This window comes from Martes martes (genome assembly GCF_963455335.1).
Source record: "Martes martes genome assembly, chromosome: 9".
Taxonomy (NCBI): Eukaryota; Metazoa; Chordata; class Mammalia; order Carnivora; family Mustelidae; genus Martes; species Martes martes.
Genome location: NC_137896.1, coordinates 51,263,337 through 51,289,136, shown reverse-complemented (window position 1 = coordinate 51,289,136; position 25,800 = coordinate 51,263,337). Strand labels below are relative to the sequence as shown.

At 37.7% G+C, this 25,800-nt stretch overlaps 1 protein-coding gene across 2 annotated transcripts in view; it reads right to left on the bottom strand.

Annotated features, from left to right (window-relative positions):
• Positions 1 to 25,800, bottom strand: part of SEPTIN10 (septin 10) — an 80,374-nt gene that overhangs the window by 53,205 nt on the left and 1,369 nt on the right. The window lies entirely within an intron of this gene.

The following is a 25,800-nucleotide window of genomic DNA, read 5'->3' as shown; positions in this document are numbered from 1 at the left end:
ACTTCATTCCTTCAGTAGTATAGTATTCTGTTTTATATATGACAATATATGTGGACCTCTATCTTTATTTAAGCACTCCCTAGTCTTTAATTACAATAAACTATACTGTAATGAACAGCCTTGACCACATGTATAATGAAAGGGAGAATCTTACCATTGCGGCAAGAGAATAGTGGTTCTGGCACCTTAAAGTGCCCCCCCCCCCACCATACACACACACAGACACACACACACACACACACTGGGATTATGAATGCAATCTCACAGATACACAGGTGTGGATTATGACTGGATTTTACAGAATGCTAACAACAATCTCCCTCTGTACATTCTGGGTAATATAAGCTATTGAAGCAGGCCTTGTAACTTAATTACTACATATACAGTGTTTCCAAATCCTGAGTACCTAACTGAACACATTGTTTCGACATGAAATGACTCTTGTCAGTTGGAAGATGTCCTTATATAAAGCCCATGAAAGTTCTGCAATGAATACTTAGGTACTGGCTGTATTTTCACAATTTAAAAAAGTGAAAAATACACAAGCACATCAAATTGACTTAAGGTTTTGTTTTTTAACTATACATACTTCACCTTATTCCCTCCAGCCAGCTCCTCTGCCCCTAGTCATTGTGTGCCATATAGGCAGTAGCTCATGTCCCTCTCCTATGCCAGAACAAAGAAGTGAGAGCAAAGGCAAAAGAGCAGTGGTAGTTATGGAGATGGGGAAAAATAGATCATTAAAGGCCAAAGCAGTTTTCAGAGAAGACCATGATTGCAATGAGTCAAGAAAAGTGGTATATATAGCAAGAAAGAAGGCGGCATTTAGGGTAGAAAAAAAAAAAATCCCTGAGTACCAGAGGGAGGTAGAATTTAGTATTTAGAGAAAGAAAACAGTGAATATAAGAGTTTGGTGGAAGGAAAAAAAAAACTTCATTGGTTTCCTACTGCAGTTACGAATAAGGTTATAAATGAGGTTGAGAAACTGATTAGGTCAACAGATAGGTATCTAACTGAGGAATTTTGAAGTGCCCATCTCAAGAGTCTGACTTGTTGGTAAAGGCAAAGAAGTGCCACAGAAAGTAACTGTTTGGGGGGCCCTATTTAGAGCCTTGCCTTAGACACACTCAGTAAGAGAGTAGAACAGTCCATGCCCAGTGCTACTTCCTGATGTCAAAAAATTATGATAAGAAAGCTTCACAGTTTTAACATAATGACTAGCATATTTTTGTTAAATACTTGCTGAGTAAGCACTTTGGTTGATAAGATATGCTTAAAAAACAGGATAGGTTTTGTACTAGTTCATCATTAAATTTTGACTAATAAAACCTCAGTTATATTTCTGTCATTTATGTAAGTTCATTTCAAATCTGCTTTTGATTGTTCATTTCCTGTGTTTCTGAATACCTGCCAAAAGAAGTCTACTTAATATCTCTGTGGATAAATGTTTTGATCAGGATGTATGAATGAGTCACACAGAAGTATCAAAAATAGTTGTTTTTAATATTCCCACTGCCACTACCTGACTAGTCATATTTCCAAAACAAGTTTTAGAATAAAGTTTAAACAAATTAACAAGACATTACTGGAGGTAAAATAACACGGGGACAAGAGCTAACCAAGTCCCTCTAGTGGCAAACGCTAAGCTAAAAAAAATCAGAAGTGGATTTCCAGTCTGCAATACCAATGATCACTTACTATGTGTAAATCACTGTGCTGAGTACTGGGGTCTCAGGAGGAATAAGACAGAGTCCTTGATCTTAAGAACTTAGCTCAGAGAAACACAAAGCCATTGATCAATCTCATTCCAAGGAAGACTACAAAATCACCACCTATACTTGATTACTCAGTTTGCTTTTCTATAGTTTTTACTTTATTTTAAATACATATACAGATCATACACAGGCACATAAAAAATTTGGAACTGTATACACACTTACCTACAGGGGAAAAAAACATACAGTACCTTTAACTCCTGGCAAAGTCTAACACACTTTTTTTAAGTTGTAATATATAATGAATCATAGAAAAAGGTGCCATAACATTTTGGGGCGGCTGGAGGAAGAGATGGGCACTCTACTTTCTTCAAAATTTCAGTTTGGGGAGTATGGGCAATACAACAGAGGTGCGTCTTGTTCTGGGGTCCTGTGGGAGACATACAATAGATGACCTTTTTCCTATCAGCCAATTACGGGAAAACATTTGGTGATTCTTTCACAATAGGACCTCAGATAACAAGTTTCCTTACTTGTAAACATTTTGAAACTGCCCCTCTCTCTAGGTATAACAATGAACCTTACAGGAACAGAAATGTGACTTGGCTTTATCATAGCTTCATTTTAACTTTGTTGTCCCACATTTTTTTTCTTTATAAAATTAATCCAAGAAATAGAACCAAAGTTTTCAAATTGTTCCCTGGTGTTTCCTGGAGTTCTTCAGGAGAAACCGGGGGGGGGGGGGGGGGGGGGAGGTGGAGTAAGAGAATGAAAAGCACAGAGTGGTCAAAATAATTACTTGAGCCTATTTTATGGGTTTAAGATGACAGAGTTCTTAATACTTTGCAAGATTCCATGAACTCATTATTTAAAATCATTTTATTAACTCTTTGGGTTAAGGAATCTTAAACTAAAGAGCACCAATCTAAACTTTTCCTAAAAACAAGTAATAATAACATTACCTGATTCTAGAATTGGATGCTAATTACAACCCAGGGGAAAAAAGAAAGAATTCAGAGGAAACCAGTAAGACTGGACAGCATAAGGCAAAGCAATACAGCAGCCCCCTGTGTGCATATCCTGCCTGGATTTCCCCCAGGGCAGTCTCAGTTTAGAGCAGCTTGGGGCCGTCAAATTTCCATCAAAATATCACCTCAGTGTTACCATAATCTCCCACAAATATAAAAATTAGAGGATAACTACAAAGCCTCAAAAGATCAAGACATAGAAATACTTGAAATTCATGTAATAAAGAGTTAGGGGTATCAAGCTTAACAAAAGCTTACAGTAATTAGAAGGCTGCTTAAAATAATAAATACAATTTATTCTGAAATTACTTTTCTCCCTTTAATTAGAAATGGGAATATTTTATGTTTATTATAGGAAAAAAATACCATTCCTTATTGTGTCATTTTTTAATAACACTGCAATGAACATCCCTCTTGTGGTACACTACTTAGATTTCCCTTCTAGCAAGAACCTGCCCTTTGAGTACAAAGAATGCAGCTGGCTGACAGCCTCCAGCTACGGATGGAGCCTTCAGGATCTGCCTAATACTCCTCTCGAGACCAATCCTCCCTGGAAGCCCCTAGCCCAGGACTGAGCACAGTGAGGGTGTCAGGACCTGGCCCCCTCTGTGCTAGCTGGGCAGCCCTAACAGTCAGAGAGCTTTCCACTGCTTTGGCCCAGACTCTGCCAGACCTGCATGGCGTCTGAGGCTCTCTCCACCAGGTTCTAGCTTCCCAGCTTCTTTCTTTTCACAGCTGTCTGCAATTGCATCAGAGACTGAAGGCTCTTCCTTTCCAGTCCTGTTTCCTCCTTTCTGTTCTCCCCTCCCTACCTCCTATCCCCAATCTACCTCTAACACTCCTAACTTCAGCATCTGCTTCCTGGAGGAGCCAAAGTGCAATAGCTGTATAAGCATCGATCATTTCGTGCATTTGATAATTTCCTCATGATAAATTTCTAGAATATAAGTATTGGTCAAAGGTCCGAACATATTGCCAAGTACCCCTCCAAAAGGCTATACCTGGGGCACCTGGGTGGCTCAGTGGGTTAGAGCCTCTGCCTTCAGCTCAGGTAATGATCCCAGGGTCCTGGGATAGAGCCCTGCACTGGGCCCTCTGCTCAGCAGGGAGTCTTATTCCCCCTCTCTCTCTGCCTGCCTCTCTGCCTACTTGTGATCTCTGTCGTCAAACAAATAAATAAAATCTTAAAAAAAAAAAAAAAAAAGGCTATACCTGCTCACATTTCCAAAATTCGTATGTTCAAAAATATAACCAAAAACCAAAAATCAAAATTGGTATGTTCATTTCATTATGTAGTCAACAATACAGGGTATTAACACTTTTTAAGTGTTTGTCAATTTGATAGGCAAACACTGACATCTTAATTTGATGTCCAGTATTCTCAACACTTTTTTCAGCATATTTTCATAAATCATAAGTTCATGTTTTTTCCCATTTGCCCATCAGGGTATCCCTTTTTGCTCCTCTTATTAACAAAAGCTGTTGGATATAACCCTGTACTTGCCATATGTATTACAAATATCTTTTCCTGATCTGTCACTGACCTTTTCAATTTTCATAGAGCCCAATTTATCAATCCTTGCCTTTATGGTTTCTTCCCTAAAAAAAAGATTAAAAAATCTTTTCACACCCTGAGGTTTAAATAAAATGCATCTAAATTTTCCCCAAGTTCTTTTAGGGTTTCATGTCTTACACGTAAGTTTTTATTTAGGCCGTCTTAAAATTACTTCCTAGCACTGTGTGAGTCAAGGCATTCTGACTTTTTCCCAACATCCTTAGCCTACTACTCCGTCAAGGGACATTCAAACATCCATAGTCTGTTTTAGGGAAATGAAACCCCAAGGGAAAAATTAGAATGTATGAATGGACTAGAGAAGCCAATCTGACACAGTGAGGAGAAATTACTGAAGGACTAGGGCTGCCTAATAAGAGTGGAAGGATTCAGCTATTGCCCTCCCCAGGGTGCGTGGGGCGGGGGGGGGGGTGTTGGGGGAAGGGAGGGTGGCGGTTCAGTGATATAGTCATCAACTGGCCAAAAAGTAGACCAATTTCTGCACTGACTGGGAAGCAAAAATAATGATCTTCTAAGGTCTCCTTCAACTCAATTTTATGACTATATGCCTATGAGCAAGGAAATGAGGAAAAAGTATGTGATGTGTTAGAGAATGAAGAATGAGTCGTGGAAACTGCATGCTCAGACAAGGGGAAGTAAGGAAAGGCACAACAAAACTGCTAGTTGATGTGAAAAGACTTCTTGAAACTAAATCTCAAGGCTTAATTAAATGAAAAGTAGACAGCCTGAATTCCTGGGAGAAGGAGTATGTTCCATGCAGACTAGGTGACAAAAAAGCCAATCAAATTTTAAAAGTCATCTATTTAACCCAGGAAAAGCAAATGGGAAAAGGAGCTGAAGAAGGGGGAGGGCAAAGAAACTCATTAAAAAGACTTAAAATTGAAAAGGAATATCTGAGGAAAAAAGAATACTGAGGAATCAGGTGAAGACTATCAATACACAACTGCTTCTTAATTGTTCCACTAATGCACACCATACTTACTAAAAGGACTTCCATTTTCAGGACAGAAATCCCCAGGCATTGAGGATCAAAAGTGAATAAGTGAAATATCCTTGCAATTTAAATTTTAGTACAGTGAAAAAACAGTCTTTCAGTTTATGAACAGGACAAAACAATAGCTCAGGGTATAATGAACCCTGCATGGTCAGAGAAGATACTGCCAAGAAAAGGCTTGAGCAAAGACTTGAAGAAGAAATACAAATATTCCTAGCCAATGGGAAAAGAAAATAGATTAACTGATAATGTACAAAATATGCAAGTATACTTGGAATGGTTGGAAAACAGCAGTAAGCTCATTATCATTTAAGCCTAAGGAGGCTTAAGGTTAAATGCAAGGAGGACAGAAAAGGTGAGCCTGGAAAAGGCAAGGAGGGCAGGAGCCTGAACATCCACTGTGCCTTAAAGTGAAGGCCTGCCCACCTTCAAGTGTCTTGACCTAAGATAATCTGGTAGACATTACTGAGAGATAGGAAAGAAAATGAGATAAATCAGCATACATTTGATGCAATTTTGGAAATGCTGAGTTTAAGGTTCCCCTCTGGATCTCTCACAGAGAGTCTAATCACCCAAATCTTTAGTCAAGTATATAATTAATCTAGGGTAATTTTTTATGATTATTAAAAATACAGTGGTAATTCTCATTTCTAAGTTTCCACTGATTCTCTAAGACTGGAATTCATCCATATTGGTTATTCTTCTACATTTTAGAGCACTAAAAAACTTAGCTTAACTCACTTAGCCAGTCAGTCTTACTTTTTAGACTGAACATAGTTAATGCTATATTACTACTAGTAATACTGCTAATACTAGTAATTACTACTAGTAATACTACTAGTAGGCTGCAGTTTAGGAGGTAGTTTCCATTTTTGTAAGTAAGAAAAAGAAATGTTTTTTTTTAAAACAAAAAGTGGGGCACCTGGGTGGCTCAGTGGGTTAAGCCTCTGCCTTCGACTCGGGTCATGATCCCAGAACCTGCTTCCCCCCAGCCCCCTCTGCCTGCCTCTCTGCCTACTTGTGATCTCTCTTTCTGTCAAATGAATAAATAAATAAATCTTAAAAAAACAAAAAAATAATTTAAAAAGGGAAAAGTTGCATATGAAAGTCTATGTTGAAATACTATGGGGAATATTATCACAACAACTGGAAGCAATAATTATGAAAATTAAGAGAAATGATATGATGTGATATTAAATGACAAAATAAGAATTTAAGACTGCACTGACATCATGGTTACAAGTTATTTACATGTGAACAAGCATAAAGAGCTTGATTCTTAGAAGAAGGAGAATAAATATTACCTTTTTTATTGATATCCATTAATATTATCACTTATATGAACTTAACAAAGACTGAAAGAAAAAAATAAATAAATATTTTTTAAATACCTATAAAAAGGCATTTATTCAACAGATATGTATTGAGTGACTACTACATTCCAGGAACTGTCCTAGGTACAGGGGAAGTATAACTTAACAAAACAGAAAAAAGTCCAGGCCATCAGCAAGCTTCCATTCCAGTTAGAGGAAGACAGACATAAAGCATATGCTGAGATAATAGGTTCTGTACTATAAGGGGTGTCCATTAATGACAGTAAGCCTTGAAACAAAGCTCCTACAAATCCCCTCTGGGAAAAGTTTGGTAACACGTAAAATTGGTAAAATATTACTATACTCTGACTAAATTAACAAATACATAAGGAAGGCTTAATCCTTCCTAACCTAAGAAAAGCAATGGGCAGAACTCTCTAGGGAAATGTGAAACAAGACATAAGCAATAAATAAGTGAAAAATTTTATTATTCCTCTTTCATCTATACTGACAAAGAGGAATGTCATGCTGTGATGATGCCCTGTTCCCTCTGTAGGGCAATCCTTTTGCCCTGGGCCATACTCTCCTTTGGTACCATGGCCTCTCTAAGGTCCGACAGGATCTGACTACCATCTATCTATCTCTCCAGCTTCATCTTGTTCTTGATGCCCCCACTTAGGGCATGTTTTCAGACATGCCAAAGCTGCACGCCACCACAGGCAGGTGCTTTGCAACTGTCATTCCCTTTGCCTGGATACCCTTTCCATCCTTGGTCCCATACAAAAGTTCCTCCTTTCAAGGAGCTTAGTGAAGAGGAGGCAGTTAAAGAAGAAAGCAGAGTATGGTCAATGTTAGAAAGGGAAGAGAGAGATGTGATCCAGAGCAGTCAAAGGGATAATGGGGGGAAGGGAAGATTTCCAACAAGGTGCAAACGCAATTCAATGGAGAAAGGACAGTCTTTTTTTAAAAAAATGGTGCTGGAACAATTAGACTCCCATAGGAAAGAAGAAGAAGAAGAAGAAGAAGAAGAAGAAAGAAGAAAGAAGGAAGAAGAAAGAAGAAAGAAGGAAGAAGGAAGAAGAAGAAGGAAGAAGGAAGAAGAAGAGAAGAAGGAAGAAAGAAGAGAAGAAGGAAGAAAGAAGAGAAGAAGGAAGAAAGAAGAGAAGAAGGAAGAAAGAAGAGAAGAAGGAAGAAAGAAGAGAAGAAGGAAGAAAGAAGAGGAAGAAGGAAGAAGAAGAGGAAGAAGAAGAAAGAAGAAAGAAGAAGAAGAAAGAAGAAAAGAAGAAAAGAAGAAGAAGAAGAAGAAGAAAGAAGAAGAAGAAGAAGAAGAAGAAGAAGAAGAAGAAGAAGAAGAAGAAGGGTACCATATACAAAAATTAACTCAAAACAGACTGTAGACTTAAAACTTTATGGCCTTAGTTTAGGTTGGACAAAAATGTCTTAGCTACAATACCAAAAGTGTGATCCATAAGGAAAAAAATGATAAATTGAACCTAACAAATGAAAAAACTTCTGCTCTTCAAAACACACTATTAAGAGAATGCAAACACAATACACATACTTTGATGACACATTTTTAAGTCATTTATCTCATAAAGGACTTATATGAGAAATACATATATATTTAAAACTTGTACAACTCAATAATTACACAAGAACTTAATTTTATAAGTGGGTAAAGTTTTGAACACACACTTCACCAAGAATATAGGGATGGCAAATAAGCATATGACAAGATGCTCAACATCATCAGTCATTAGGTAAAGCCAAATAAATCACGAGATATCACTATAAACCTATCAAAATGACTTTTTAAAAAACTGACACCACCAATAAAGATGCAGAGCAACAAGTCATTATTGGTGGAATACAAATTGGTACAAACATTTTGGAAAACAGTTTGACAGTTTCTTAAATAAACACCATTCCACTCAGCAATCTTACTCCTAGATATCAACCCAGATGAAATAAAAAATTATATTCACATAAAAACCTGTATGTGAATGAAACCAGTAACCTCATTTAAAATGATTAAAACTGGAAACAGCCCAAATGTTCCTCAAATGGAGAAAGAATGAACAAACTCAACTGTGACACATCCATACAATGGAATAATACTCAGCAATAAAAAGAAACATAAAACAGGGACAAATCTCTAAAGTATTATATTCAGTGAAAAAAGCCAGCTCAAAAGCTACAGTAATTCCATACATAGGACACTCTGGTAAAGGCAAAACAATAGGGGCAGACAACTGATCAGTGATTGTCAGAGATTAGGAGGAAGACAACAAAGCACAAAGGAATAGGGGGTTGGATGGTTTTATACCTTTGATTGTGGTTGTGGATACATAACTGTATGTGTTCATCAAAACTCATGGAACTTTATATTAAAAAAGGGTAAATTTCACTACACATATATCATACCTCAACAAAAAAAATAATGAAGATATAACAATTTTCTAACGAAACATAAGGAAGCAATACATGGGAAAGCAGTTGCTAACAAAAACTTAGAACATCTGAGGATGAACTAAGTAATTAAGACAACATATCTGTAAGCAACAACAACAACAAAAAAAGTAAATATACATCAAAATACGCAAATTCAAAAGGCAATTAAAAATCTTCTCCAATTGTTCAAATTACAACTCAGCATTAGGTTCTTTTGGCTCTCAGAATTATGTGGAAACTGTAAACTATATTTCTATTCTATACAACAGAATCTCTGTTACTATATGACAAGCAGCCTATCTTCTCTCAAAACAGAGAGCCCTAGAAATGATCTCAATGGTCCATGTCACAGTACAGAAGAGTTAACATGACATCAGTATAAATGTACGGCTTAAGAAGGCTGTTAGAATTAACTGCTTATAGTGATAACAGATGCAAACTGCTGGAACACAAAGTAACTGCCAAAGCCCTGTACGAGGAGGTATAATGACAACATGAACAAAACAAGGTATCTCTGGGAGCAGCTGGGTGGCTCAGTGGGTCAGGCATCTACCTTTGGCTCAGGTCATGATCCTGGAGTCCTGGGATCAAGTCCTACATCAGACTCCCTGATCAGCAGGAAGTCAATTTCTCGCTCTTGTCGCTCACCCCACTCCTGCTCTCTCTATCACTTTCTCTGCCTCTCTCAGGTGAATAAATAAAATCTTTAAAAAAACAAACAAAAAACAAGATTTCTCAACAAAATTTGAGAAAGTTAATGCTCATCCCCCCAAAATGGAGTAAGAGTACTTAGGAAATAAATGTGGTAATACAACCAAAGTACTTGTCATAGTGAATGCACTTTAGCATTTTTTTTTTTGAGTTAGCACTATTCATTTCTTTTTTTTTAATTTTTATTTATTATTTTATTTATAAACATATAATGTATTTTTATCCCCAGGGGTACAGGTCTGGGAATCGCTTATTTCACTAAGCATGATACCCTCTAGTTCCATCCACGTCGTCACAAATGGCAAGATTTCATTTCTTTTGATGGCTGCATAGTATTCAATTGTGTATATATACCACCTCTTCTTTATCCATTCATCTGTTGATGGACATCTAGGTTCTTTCCATAGTTTGGCTATTGTAGACATTGCTGCTATAAACATTCGGGTGCACGTGCTCCTTCGGATCTTTAGGGTAAATACCCAGTAGTACAATTGCTGGGTCATAGGGTAGTTCTATTTTCAACTTTTTGAGGACCCTCCATGCTGTTTTCCTGAGTGGCTGCACCAACTTGCATTCCCACCAACAGTGTAGGAGGGTTCCCCTTTCTCCGCAACCTCGCCAGCATCTGTCATTTCCTGACTTGCTAATTTTAGCCATTCTGACTGGTGTGAGGTGATATCTCATTGAGGTTTTGATTTGTATTTCCCTGATGACGAGTGATGTGGAGCAGTTTTTTATGTGTCTATTGGCCATCTGGATGTCTTCTTTGCAGAAATGTCTGTTCATGTCCTCTGCCCGTTTCTTGATTGGATTCTTTGATCTTTGGGTGTTGAGTTAGCTAAGTTCTTTATAGATTTTGGACACTAGCCCTTTATCTGATATGTCATTAGCAAATATCTTCTCCCATTCTGTCAGTTGTCTTTTGGTTTTGTTAACTGTTTCCTTTGCGGTGCAAAAGCTTTTGATCTTGATGAATCCCAACAGTTCTTTTTTGCCTTTGCTTCCCTTGCCTCTGGCGAAGTTCCTAGGAAGAAGTTGCTGTGGCTGAGGTTGAAGAGGTTGCTGCCTGTGTTCTCCTCAAGGATTTTGATGGATTCCTTTCTCACATTGAGGTCCTTCATCCATTTTGAGTCTATTTTCGTGTATGGTGTAAGGAAATGGTCCAATTTCATTTTTCTGCATGTGGCCATCCAATTTTCCCAACACCAGTTATTGAAGAGGCTGTCTTTTTTCCATCAGACATTCTTTCCTGCTTTGTTGAAGATTAGTTGACCATAGAGTTGAGGGTCTATTTCTGGGCTCTCTATTCTGTTCCATTGATCTATGTGTCTGTTTTTGTGCCAGTACCATGCTGTCTTGATGATGACAGCTTTGTAATAGAGCTGGAAGTCTGGAATGGTGATGCCACCAACTTTGGCTTTCTTTTTCAATATTCCTTTCGCTATTGGAGGTCTTTTCTGGTTCCATATAAATTTTAGGATTATTTGTTCCATTTCTTTGAAAAAAATGGGTGGGATTTTGATAGGGATTGCATTAAATGTGTAGATTGCTTTAGGTAGCATAGACATTTTCACACATTTGTTCTTCCAATCCAGGAGCATGGAACATTTTTCCATTTCTTTGTGTCTTCCTCAATTTCTTTCATGAGTACTTTGTAGTTTTCTGAGTATAGATTCTTAGCCTCTTTGGTTAGGTTTTTTCCTAGTTATCTTATAGTTTTGGGTGCAACTGTAAATGGGATTGACTCCTTAATTTCTCTTTCTTCTGTCTTGTTGTTGGTGTAGAGAAATGCAACTGATTTCTGTGCAATGATTTTATATCCTGACACTTTACTGAATTCCTGTACGAGTTCTAGCAGTTTTGGAGTGGAGCCTTTTGGGTTTTCCACATATAGTATCATATCATCTGCAAAGAGTGATAGTTTGACTTCTTCTTTGCCGATTTGGTTGCCTTTAATTTCTTTTTGTTGTCTGATTGCTGAGGGTAGGTCTTCTAGTACTATGTTGAACAGCAGTGGTGATAATGGAGAGCTCTGCCGTGTTCCTGACCTTAGCAGAAAAGCTTTCAGTGTTTCTCCATTGAGAATGATATTTGCGGTGGGTTTTTCATAGATGGCTTTGATAATATTGAGGTATGTGCCCTCTATTCCTACACTTTTAAGAGTTTTGATCAGGAAGGGATGCTGTACTTTGTCAAATGCTTTTTCAGCATCTATTGAGAGTATCATATGGTTCTTGTTCTTTCTTTTACTAATGTGTTGTATCACACCGATTGATTTGGGATGTTGAACCAAACTTGCAGCCCTGGAATAAATCCCACTTGGTCGTGGTGAAGAATCCTTTTAATGTACTGTTGAATTCTACTGGCTAGTGTTGTGGTGAGAATTTTCACTTGCGTTCCTCAAGGATATTAGTCTGTAATTCTTTTTTTTTTTTTTTTTTTTTTATTTGACAGACAGAGAGCACAAGTAGGCAGAGAGGCAGGCAAAGACAGAGAGGGGATCAGCAGAGAGCCTGATGCAGGACTCGTTCCCAGGACCCCAGGATCATGACCTGAGCTGAAGGCAGGGGCTTTAACCCACTGAGCCACCCAGGCGCCCCAGGTACTTCTCTTTTTTGATGGGAACCTTGTCTGGTTTTGGGATCAAGGTGATGCTGGCCTCATAAAATGAGTTTGGAAATTTTCCTTCCATTTCTATTTTTTGTAACAGTTTCAGGAGAATAGGAATTAGTTCTTCTTTAAATGTTTGGTAGAATTCCCCTGGGAAGCCGTCTGGCCCTGGGTTTTTGTCTGTTTGGAGATTTTTGATGACGGTTTCAATCTCCTTACTGTTATGGGTCTGTTCAGGTTATCTATTTCTTCCTGGTTCAGTTGTGGTAGTTTATATGTCTCTAGCAATGTATCCATTTCTTCCAGATTGTCAAATTTGTTGTTGTAGAGTTGCTCATAGTATGTTCTTATAATTGTATTTCTTTGGTGTTAGTTGTGATCTCTCCTCTTTCATTCATGATTTTATTTATTTGGGTCCTTTCTCTTTTCTTTTTGGTAAGTCTGGCCAGGGGTTTATCAATTTTATTAATTCTTTCAAAGACCCAGCTCCTAGTTTCGTTGATTTGTTCTATTGTTTTTTTGGTTTCTATTTCATTGATTTCTGCTCTGATCTTTATGATTTCTCTTCTCCTGCTGGGTTTAGGCTTTCTTTGTTGTTCTTTCTCCAGCTCCGTTAGGTGTAGGGTTAGGTTGTGTATTTGAGACCTTTCTTGTTTCTTGAGAAAGGCTTGTACCACTATATATTTTCCTCTCAGGACTGCCTTTGCTGTGTCCCACAGATTTTGAACCGTTGTGTTTTCATTACCATTTGTTTCCATGAATTTTTTCAATCCTTCTTTAATTTCCTCGTTGGCCCATTCATTCTTTAGAAGGATGGTCTTTAGCCTCCATGTATTTGGGTTCTTTCCAAATTTCTTCTTGTGATTGAGTTCTAGCTTCAGAGCATTATGGTCTGAAAAAATGCAGGGAATGATCCCAATCTTTTGATACTGGTTGAGACCTGATTTATGACCCAGGATGTGGTTTATTCTGGAGAATGTTCCATGTGCACTAGAGAAGAATGTGTATTCTGTTGCTTTGGGATGAAATGTTCTGAATATATCTGTGATGTCCATCTGGTCCCGTGTGTCATTTAAGGCTTTTATTTCCTTGTTGATCTTTTGCTTGGATGATCTGTCCATTTCAGTGAGGAGAGTGTTAAAATCCCCTACTATTATTGTATTATTGTTGATGAGTTTCTTTGATTTTGTTATTAATTGGTTTATATAGTTGGCTGCTCCCACATTAGGGGCGTAGATATTTTAAATTGTTAGATCTTCTTGTTGGATAGACCCTTTGAGTATGATATAGTGTCCTTCCTCATCTCTTATTATAATCTTTGGCTTAAAATCTAATTGATCTGATATAAGAAAGCCACCCCAGCTTTCTTCTGATGTCCATTAGCATGGTAATTTGTTTTCCACCCCCTCGCTTTAAATCTGGAGGTGTCTTCGGGTCTAAAATGAGTTTCTTGTAGACAACATATTGTTGGGTTTTGTTTTTTTATCCATTCTGATACCCTGTGTCTTTTGATTGGGGCTTTTAGCCCATTAACATTCATGGTAACTATTGAAAGATATGAATTTAGTGCCATTGTATTGCCTGTAAGGTGACTGTTACTGTATATTGTCTCTGTTCCTTTCTGATCTACTACTTTTAGGCTCTCTCTTTGCTTAGAGGACCCCTTTCAATATTTCCTGTAGAGCTGGTTTGGTGTTTGCAAATTCTTTCCGTTTTTGTTTGTCCTGGAAGCTTTTTATCTCTCCTTCTATTTACAATGATAGCCTAGCTTGATATAGTATCCTTGGCTGCATCTTTTTCTCATTTAGTGCTCTGAATATCTCATGCCAGTTCTTTCCGGCCTGCCAGGTCTCTGTGGATAGGTCTGCTGCCAATCTAATATTTTTACCATTGTACGTTACAGACTTCTTTTCCCGGGCTGCTTTCAGGATTTTCTTTGTCGCTAAGACTTGTAAATTTTACTATTAGGTGACGGGGTGTGGACCTATTCTTGTTGATTTTGAGGGGGTTTCTCCGCACCTCCTGGATTTTGATGCTTGTTCCCTTTGCCATATTAGGGACATTCTCTACAATAATTCTCTCCAATATACCTTCTGCTCCCCTCTCTCTTTCTTCTTCTTCTGGAATCCCAATTATTCTAATGTTGTTTTGTCTTATGGTGTCACTTATCTCTCGAATTCTCCCCTCGTGGTCCAGTAGCTATTTGTCCCTCTTTTGCTCAGCTTCTTTATTCTCTGTCATCTGGTCTTCTATATCACTAATTCTTTCTTCTGCCTCATTTATCCTAGCAGTAAGAGTCTCCATTTTTGATTGCACCTCATTAATCGCTTTTTTTATTTCAACTTGGTTAGATTCTTTTATTTCTCCAGAAAGGGCTTTTATCTCTCCGGAGAGGGTTTCTCTAATATCTTCCATGCCTTTTTCGAGCCTGGCTAGAATCTTGAGAATCGTCATTCTGAACTCTAGATCTGACATATTACCAATGTCCATATTGATTAGGTCCCTAGCCTTCAGTACTGCCTCTTGTTCTTTTTTTTGTGGTGAGTTTTTCCGCCTTGTCATTTTGTCCAGATAAGAGTATATGAAGGAGCAAATAAAATACTAAAAGGGTGGCAAGGACCCCAGGAAAATGTGCTTTAACCAAATCAGAAGAGACACCAAATCATGGGGGGGAGAAAGGGGATAAAAAGAAGTTCAGGAAAAAAAAAATTAAATAAAGAAAACAAATAGAGAAAAATATAAAAAAGAAAAAAATATATATATTAGATAAACTAGTTAAAAAACATTAAAAAAGAAAAGGGTAAAAATTAAAAATAAATTAGCATAAGAAAAAAAAATTTAAAAAAAAATTAAATTAACCGCAAGACTAAAGAATCATGGGGAGAAAGCCATGAGTTCAGTGCTTTGCTTTCTCCTCCTCTAGAATTCTGCTGCTCTCCTTGGTTGTGAACTTGGTCTTGGCTGGATTTCTTGTTGATCTTCTGGGGGAGCGGCCTGTTGTAGTGATTCTCAAGTGTCTTTGCCCGAGGCAGAACTGCACCACCGTTACCAGGGGCCGGGCTAAGTAATCTGCTCGGGCTCACTTTCGGGAGCTTTTGTCCCCTGAACACCTTCCATAGAGTTCCGGAGGACAGGAATGAAAATGGCGGCCTCCCAGTCTCCAGCCCGGAGGAGCCGAGAGCTCAGGGCCCCACTCCTCAGTGCACCCTCAGAGAAAAGAGCCCAATCACTCCCGTCTCCCTGGCCTCTGGCCATGCTCCGAGCTCACCTAGCCTGCGACTGGTTCAAGGTAACCCCGAGCTGAGAGCTCACTCCTCGGCTCTGTGTCTGTAGCCGGCTTCTCCGAGCTAATACCTGCAAGCTCTGTGACACTCAGACACCCACGATACTTCTGTGACCCCAAGGGACCTGGGGCTACGCTGACCCCGCGTGGGCTTCACCCCGGTTTAGCCTCTGGAGCGATGTCCCTCAGTGGAGCAGACTTTTAAAAGTCCTGATTTAGGGCTCCGTTTTCCGCCACTTGCCGGGAGCCGGCCCCTCCCCCCACGGTCTATCTTCCCGTCCCTTTGGATTCACTTCTCCGCCGGTCCTACCTTTCAGAATGTGGTCGATTTTTTCTTTCTAGAATTGTTGTTCTTCTTCTCTTCGATCTCCCGTTGGATTTGTAGGTATTTGCACTGGTTTGATAAGCTATCTAGCTGATCTCCTGCTACCTGATGTCGTGTCAGCCTGCTACTTCTCCGTCATCTTGACTCCTCTCGCCACACTTTAGCATTTGGTAGCATTCAATTATGCTGGTGGATATACTCAAAGCAGCAAAGGAGAAATCTATATAAAAATATATCTAGAGGGGCACCTGAATGGCTCAATCGGTTAAGTGTCCAACTCTTGGTTTCCATGGTCTCAGTCATGGGATCCCAGCCTAAGCCCAGTTGGGCTCCATGTCAGCACCGAGTCTGTTTGAGATTCTCTCTCTCTGCCCCTCCTGTTCATGTTCTCTCTCTCTCTTGTAAATAAATAAATACATCTTTAGCCAAAAAATTTTTAAAAGTATCTTGAATACTTTTAACGTTTGCAAAGATCTTTAGAGATTACTAGGCCACTAAAAGAAATAAAAATATGTCCAAAGAAATTGGAAGTAATGGCTAAATTTATCTTTAGTTTTTTACAACTATACCTCAAAAATTTTGAAGGGAATTTTTCATGATTAGTCAATATAATTAAAAGGCATCTCATGTTATTTTAAGATTGAATATACAGATTGAGTCTGAGATACCGAATCTTCTTCCTACCTAAAGTATCTAGCCAGTTCTTCTAATCTATGGCCATCTCTTCCTCTAATATTTAGCTCAATATTGAACTTTTGCAAAGTCTTCACTATATAACTTAAAACTAGTACAAATCATAATCTCACTAATAGGTTGTATTTTCCAAAAGTTCACTTTAGTAATAAGCTTTTTGAATTTAGAATACACTTTCCATTAGAAACAATATTATAAATGGAGTTCAGGTCCTGAGTAGGTTCACAAATGCCTATAATTTATTTACCTTTGATATACAATTTACAGTCCGAGATTAAGTTTTCAAATCCAGCAGCTAACTAACAAAAAAGCGTATTTGTAGCCCTCTTCCTAGAAAGACCAACTCTAGATCATGCATTCATAATGGAGATATTACCTAACCCACAGAAAGGTGGTAGAAATCAGTTCTTGGGGCATGAAAAACCCCAAATTCAGTGGTCTGTAGCCCTCCCAAACTCAACCTACCTAAAAGAATTATTCTTTGGTATTGAATTCCTCTTATCAGGGAGAACTTAAAGTTATTTGGTTAATTAGAATAATTAATTTAAAAGATTAATTAAATCTATTAACTAAATTTGATTTAAATTTAATTTTTCTCCTTAAGGGGCAATAATGAAAATAAAAGGTAGAGAAATACTACTCAAGATAAACCTTGAAACAGGCCATGTTTGCCATTTTGTCTTTTTCTACCTTGCTTTTGCAGCACTCTCCCATGCTGTTCTGCCCACTCTAGTCTCTTCCCCCAGTCTGGCCCCAAATCAAAACTGCTCAGCTGTATTCACTCCTAATGGATTACCTTTCTGGATTCCATTAGGTATTAGGTATTAGGAAAGTGACCCACTGCCTTTCCAGAGCTAGCTATACTTTCACAAGAGAAGAAAAGACTTTTCAATAAGTGGATTTCATGCAGTATAAACGGGAAAATAATGAAGATCATACTGGATGTGGGGGATTAATTCAGTGTCTTTGTTTTTGAAGCCCTGACTCACTGCTCTGCAGACTGAGCAGTACTAGTTATGAATTTTCAAATAGGAAAATATCTCATCCATATATATAGGACTACCCTACTTAACAACTCCCCCTAAAACAAAGCTCCTTTATAAAAAAGGCATCTTTTTATTTTCAAAAATCAATCTAGTGATTCTGGCTTAATCCACAGCTCAAAGTAATATTCTAGCTAAAGAGTATACATACAACTAGGCAAAATATTGCTATGCACAACTTGTATTTGTCTATTAAAAAAACAGCATACAGATGACTCACAAAATATCTTTCTACACATATCAGAAAAATAGAACTCCTTGGTGTCTCTATAAGCATAGCCCACACAGAGAGTAGGATAAACTTGACCTGGTTCTTAAGAGGAGAAGGGAAAGGAGATCTGAGATGTCTGATGATTCTCCCATCTTCTCTTTGATAAACTCCTTGGTCATGTGACACTAGGATGCCTAAAACTAGCTTGAAGGGGCCGAGGCACCCATCATACCTGGCAAGGACCTGTAGGGTTGGGTCATCCTCCTGGTCTCACCTCACATCCAAATCTCAAGCACAACTGTCTCTTCTCCTTTCCCTTAACTATAGCCCCTTCTTCTTATGTACATATTACCTTGTTAAACATACAGCATCATTTTAGTTTATATTTCAATTTTTTGTATTACCCTGATCTAACATCCCAGCAAAAACCCTAGGCCTCCTATATAAGTTCTGGTCATAAGGTTTTTGGAACATAACTTTTGTTAACTAAATGACTACTATGCAATCTCTACTATACTGATGTATACATTTCTGTCAGTTGTCTCAGGCCTATATATCAGAGTACATAGAATTCTTATTTTTTTTTTAAGATTTTACTTATTTATTTGACAGAGAGAGAGAGAGATCCCAAGTAGGGAGAGAGACAGACAGAGAAGGGGGGTGGGGGGGGGAAGCAGGCTCCCTGCTGAACAGAGAGCCCGATGCGGGAATCAATCCCAGGATCCTGAGATCAGGACCTGAGCTGAAGGCAGAGGCTTAACCCACTGAGCCACCCAGGTGCCCAAGAGTACATAGGATTCTTAGAATGGGAGAAGATGTGGGACAGCCTTAAATGGAACATGGCTCTATAGCCTTAGCTCTCCCCTATTCTTATCAGAGAAACTACCACCTTCTCTCACTTGAGGCTCCAAGCATCTTCCCTTGTAACAGAAAGAAGTAGGCATGAAATTCTAAAGCTTGGGGTCATTCTCCTCAGTTTATATCTCCCCAAGGGTGAATTTCAAAAATCTTTCACATGCTGTTTGATTTTACCTTCCTTTCTAGTCTCAATACCCAGTCCACTTTTTAAAAATTTGCTCTGACAATTTACTCCAGAATTTAAAACTGTCTTAGTGTCTGAAAAAAAAACAGACTGAAAGAAATCTGAAAATTCTAGAATTCCCAATGTAGTCAATTCATGTTTACTGAGAGAATATGGTAACCATGTTTCTCCAAACACAGAGTCTAAAGGGATCATGGTACTTAGATAATTGGTACTATCACAGAAAATCCAGGACTCAAGACTTTTCTAAGTAGTAAAACTGTAATCACACACCCTCATTTGTCTATGATAATAAGGTTTGTAGCGAGCCATAGGGAAACCTATACATTTGATGTGACATTATTTAAGCAAATAAGGAAAAGGGGAGTGCCAAAATATAATTTTGAACAACTTTAAGACTAGCAAACAAAATTCACCTTCAAAATGTCATGTTCTGGAATAAACTGTTTCAGCTAAATTTTCAGTGAAAAATCTCAAGCCTTGCTGAGAAAAACAAAGGAAGAAGTTAATTTCAAATTAGTGTAACTGCCAAAGACAAAATTTGTAAGACAGGAAGGATATTAGAGCAAAATATGCATATTTACTACAAGTAATACTAACAGAGCCTGTGTTACAGTCTACAAAATTATATTTATTTTAAAGGTATTTAAAATGAGTTTTTAATCTTTTATTTATGTTACTGACACTATAAGAAATGATTCCTTTTCTGTGATCTTCAAATCAGTAGTAGATACAAGTCTTACAAGGTGTTAAATAAATTTTTGAAATAAAGCATCATTTAAATCAAACTTCCTTCCAGAAATGAGAAGAAAGTGTAAAAATCAAAGTTCTCACTGAGAGAGCTTTAAAAATCAGGTATTTTTATCAGGAGTACTTAAAATCTTAAGCAGAGAAAATTAGATTTAATATGGCTAAAAACGGGGGTTGATACATACTCTTGAAGAGAGGACATCTATTCTGTAGTAAAACATAAAATTTTAGGGGCCCCTGGTTGGCTCAGTGGGTTAAAGCCTCTGCCTTCGGCTCAGGTCATGACCTCAGGGTCCTGGGATCTAGCCCCGAATTGGGCTCTCTGCTCCATGGGGAACCTGCTTTCTCCTCTCTCTCTGCCTGCCTCTCCACCTACTTGTGATCTCTGTCTGTCAAATAAATAAATAAAATCTTTTAAAAAAAAATCATAAAATTTTAAAAGCACTGTTCCTCCTCTTGTCCCACACACTAAAATACATACATACATACATACGTAAATACATCCATACGTACATACCAATTCAAATAAGTAGTCTGGAACTATGTTAGGATCAAAACCAGTCTGGGAATGTCTAAAAGGTATGACATTATCCGTGTCTAGCCTGGTGGAAGGTGGAGCTTCATGAAAGTGTAAATGTAGACCAAGAAATAGTTCTTGGCTGCCTGTAAGAATTTATAATTTCTGCATTTAACATTTAACAAGAATAAAACTATTCAAGGTGAACTTATTTTCCATATAAAGAGTAATCAACATCCGTCCTCAACAACATATAATCATTGCTATGAAGGATACAAAGAATATTACAGGTTGCTCTTCCTGAAGACAGATCATTTAATAGAGGGGGAAAATGCAAGACTCATTAAAACTTAGTTGAATGCAAAAAGTTAAGTAATAATACAAAACTTAAGTTAGGAGGTATTACAAAGTAGCATCTGACTAAGTGGCAAATGAGCAGTATGACAGATTGTTAAGGATTAGGATTCTCTGGGAAAGCTTCAGAGAAGGTGGGATAGGAACCGGGTATTTCATTATCCTGTAATGATTATAGGATCTGGATCAGTGGGAAAAAAGGATGTCTCTCCAGAAATACAACAAGGCATTGAGGTAGTAATTAATTTCAGGACATGAAAGTAAAGAATTATGAGTCACAACTTCAAAATAGAAAATAAAACAAATGAGGAAAGACTCTACTATACAAACATTATCTTCAGTGAAGGATAACTAAAAAACAAACATAAATGAGTTCAGAAGCATTACAGGTGAAAGAGGAAATCACAAATGCAGATAAGAGTTGAAAAAAATTCAGACACCATTTAAAAGCTTTGGTAAGGACAATCTAGAAAAGTGGGAAATTCTAAGTGCTTTTCTCAGGAGGCAGAAAAAGGCAGTCAACATTATTTCAAGATCTACTATTGCAGTCAGCAATAAATAATTATACAGTCAAGATCTCTTAAATGATAGCACTTACGCAATTACTAATAGGGGACATGCTGGAGACAGTGGCGAATATGGACAAGAGCAGATCTCACCATCACCAGTTGTAATTCCTTGAGCAAAATACGAAACTTGCCTGAATCTTGATATTTTCCTCTCTTAAAAAAAAAAAGGTCTGAAAACCTGAGTACTAAGTGAGATTTAACATAGCTCTTTATAAAATAAATGTAGAATGAAAACAAAAACACAACATACCCAAATTTGTGGGACACAGCTAAAGCCATGCTCTGAGGGAAATTCACAAAGCCAAGTCCATATGTATTAGAAAGGAAGAAAAGTCTCAAATCAGTGATCTAAAGTCTTCTCTCGAAAACTTGGAAAAACAAAATAAATAGAAAAGAAGCAAAAAAAAAAAAAGGAAATAAAGGTAAAATCAGAAATGTTATATTTAAAATAAGACAATAGAGAAAAATCAATGAACTAAAGCTGGTTCTTTGAAAAGACGAATGAAACTGACGAACGTCTAGCAAGACGAACCAAGAAAGGCAGAAGACACAAATTAACCTTATCGAGAATGTTACAGGGAATATCATTATAGACCCTGAAGACATCAAAATGATAATAACGGGAATATTATGGACAACTCTATACATATAAATTTGACATCTTGGAAGGAATGGATCACAAAACCACCCATTAACAGAATTCACCCAATAAGAAATAATATTAATAGCCACATAAATACTAAGGAAATTAAATTTGCAAGTTTAAAGCTCTAAAAAAGAAACCTCCAGGTCCCAATGGTTTCACTGAAGGCTAGCAAACATTTAAAGAAGAATTAACAATTCTATACAATTGCTTCTAGAAAAAAAAAAGGAGGGAACACTTCTCAATTAATTTTATGAAGTTATTATTACTCTGATACCAAACAAAGACAATACCAAAAACCTAGAGACCAATATACCTCATGAACTGATAAAACATCTACAAAAAAAATTTACATCTGTGACAGAAGACTGAATGCTTTCCTCTAAACAACACAAACAAAGCAAGGACATTTATTCTTACCACTCTTATTGAAATAATGCTACAAATCCTAAGCAGCACAAATGAAGCAGCAAGAAAAGGCAAACAGACTGGAAAGAAAGAAATAAAACTGTCTCTATGTGTTAAGTGATACAATTTTCTATGAAGACCACCCCAAGGAATCTACTAGGAATCCCAATTCCAAGAATAAATGAACTCAGCAAGGTCAAAGGACACATGATAAACACACAGAAATCAACTGTATTTCTACATGTTAACAATGAATATGTGGATGATGAAATTAAAATACAATTTATAATTGCTTAAAAAATGAAATGGGTGTAAATCTAACATGCAAGACTTGTATGCTGAAAGCTACATAATGCTGATGGAAGAAATGAAAGAAAATATAAAGAAATGGGGAGAGGGGTGCCTGGGTGGCTCAGTCGGTTAAGCCTCTGCCTTCGACTCAGGTCATGATCTCAGGTTCCTGGGATGGAGCCCCGTGTCGGGCTCTCTGCTCAGCAGGGAGCCTTTTTCCTCCTCTCTCTCTGCCTGCCTCTCTGCCTGCTTGTGATCTCTGTCAAATAAACAAATAAAATCTTTAAAAAAAAAAAAGAAAGAAAGAAAGAAATGGGGAGAGATACCATGTCTGCAAGTTGGAAGACTCAACATACTAGAGATTTTAATTCTCCTTAAATTGATATACAGATATAATGTAATCCCTCTCAAAATCCAAGCAAAATTCTTTGTAGATATAGACCAGACTATTCTAAAATTTATAATGAAAGGCAAAGATACTAGAATAACCAAAATAATTTTTGAAAAAAACAAGAATAGGGGCGCCTGGGTGGCTTAGTCTATTAAGCGTCTGCCTTTGGCTCAGGTCATGATCCCAGGGTCCTGGGACGGAGCCCCGTGTCAGGTTCCCCGCTCGGAACATGCTTGCTGTATCTCTGTCTCTTTCAAATAAATAAAATAAATTTTAAAATCTTCAAAAAGAAAAGAAAAAAAGAAGAAGAAAGTGAGAGGTATCAGTCTACTCTATTTCAAGGCTTATATAGCTACAAGAATCAAGACTGTGTGCTAGTAGGGACCCAGAAATAGATCCACACAAATATACTCAACAGCTTTTTGACAAAGAGCAAAAGCAATTCAATAAAGGATAGCATTTTTAACAAATGGTGTTAGAGCAACCATAAGTCAAAAAATGACACGATCTAAGTCTTCCACCTTATACAAAAATTAACTCAAAACAGGTCATGAGCTTGGGACTCCTCAGTGGCTCACTCAGTTAAGAATCCAACTGGATTTCAGCTCAGGTCATGATCTCAGGGTCATGAGATGGAGCCCTGCAGTGGGCTCCACCCTCAGCAGGGAGTCCTGCTTGAGATTTCTCTTTCCCTCTCCCTCTGCCCCTCCCTATGTTCACACTCTCTCTGTAAAATAAATAAATAAAATCTTTTTTAAAAAATGGGTCATGGGCTTAAATGTAAAATAATAAACTATAAAACTTTTAGAAAAAAATGAGAAAACGTTTGGGATCTAGGATTAGGCAAAGAGTTCTACAACTTCACACCAAAAGAATAATCCATTGGAGGAAAAATTGTTAAAATGGATTTTATCAAAATTAAAAACGTTTGCTCTGCAAAAGAGTCTTTTAAGAGGACAAGAAAAAAAGCAATAGGCTGAGAGAAAAGATCTGCAAACTGCATGTCAAGAAAGGACAGGCACCAGACATATATCTAACAAAGGAAAAAAAACCCTCTAAAATCAACAGTAAAAAAATCCAGTCAGCAAATGGGCTAAAGAAATGAAGAATGGGCTAAAGAAATGAAGAGACATGTGCTGTGAAGAGCACTAGGTGTTACAGGCAACTAATGAACTGTTGAACACTACATCAAAAACTAATGATGTACTCTATGTTGGCTAACTGAACATCATAAAAAAAAAAAAAAAAGGAAAAAAAAGAAATGAGACATTTCACTGCAGAGGACATGCAGATAATAAATAAGCCCATGAAAAGATGCTAAACATCATTAACCATCATGCAAATGCAAATTAAATTAAAACCAGACACCTGTCATAATACATAAATATCTACCAAAATGTCTAAATAAAAAATAGGAACACTAAATGCTGATGGGGATGCAGGGAGACTGACCCCACATACATTGCTGGTGGGAATGTAAAATGGTGCAGAAACTCTGGAAAGCAGTTTTAACAGTTTCTCACCAAACTAAGCATGCAGGACAGTGGGTGGCTCAGGCAGTTAAGTGTCTGCCTTCAGCTCAGGTCACGATCCCAGGGCCCTGGATGGAGTCTGGCATTAGGCTCCTTGCTCAGCGGGGAGCCTGCTTCTCCCTCTGTCTGCTGCTCCCCCTGCTCGCGCGCGCGCGCGCGCGCGCGCTCTCTCTCTCTAACAAATAAAATCTTTAAAAAAGAAAAACAAAAAAACTAATAAACATGCAACGGCCATGTGAACCAGCAACTATACTCCTGGGCATTTATCCCAGAGAAATGAAGACTTATGTTACATGACATGTTACTGTACTGCAATGTTTATATCAACATTATTCATAGTAGCCCAACAATGGAAACAACTAGGTGTTCCTCAAACAAAGTGTGATATATCCATACCATTGAATACTACTCGGCAATTAAAAGGCACAAACTAATGACATGCAACCACCTGGATGAAATCTCCAGAGAATTTTGCTCTATGAAAAAAATCCAATCCAAAAAGGTTAGGTACCATGTGATTCTGTTATATAGCAGTTTTGAAATGAGAAAAGTATAGAAACAAAAAACAGATTAGTGGTTGTCTGGGGTGAAGGTGGAAGTGGTATAGAAATGAAGTGGATGTGGCATAAATGGACAACCTGAGGGATCCTGTGGTGATGGCAAGTTCTCTATATTCTCAGTATCAATGGCAATGTCCTGGTGGTGGTCTTGTACTATGGTTTTGCAAGATGTTATTACCGAAGAAAACTGGATAAACGGTACAGGGGATTTCTATTATTTACCAATTGCATGATTACATCTGAATCCTCAATTACCTCAAAATAAAAGGTTTAATTAGAAAATAAAGGTAGCATTATTGCAAAATAAGTACACCAACTCACAAGAAATACAATACCAATTAAATAAAGTGCTCTCTTTAGATCATTTAATTCTGAAGATTATTCTGAATCAGTTTATAAAACACATTTTCCTCATCTACATACCCACACCAAGGAACGGTAACACAGTTCAGACAGAAAAACAGAGTTCTCTGAACACGTGATAAAAGTGCAAAGAGATCTTGGGCTGTATCAGGGAGAAAAATCCTTATCCAGGCTCTATCAAAGAAACTGGCTGTATAACTTCCGCACATCACCTTACCTCTAAGACTACAATCTAAACTCTGTTCCTACCATCCAACTCAGGAGACTGCTTAGACCAGTAGTTCCCAAACGTTCTGGTCTCAGGCCCCCAAAGAGCTTTCACTTATCTGGATTACAACCATTAATATTTACAGTATTAGTAATTAAAAGAACTTTTTTAAAAGACAAGTACACACATTAGGCCTCAGAAAGGTGAGGTCATCCCACCTCA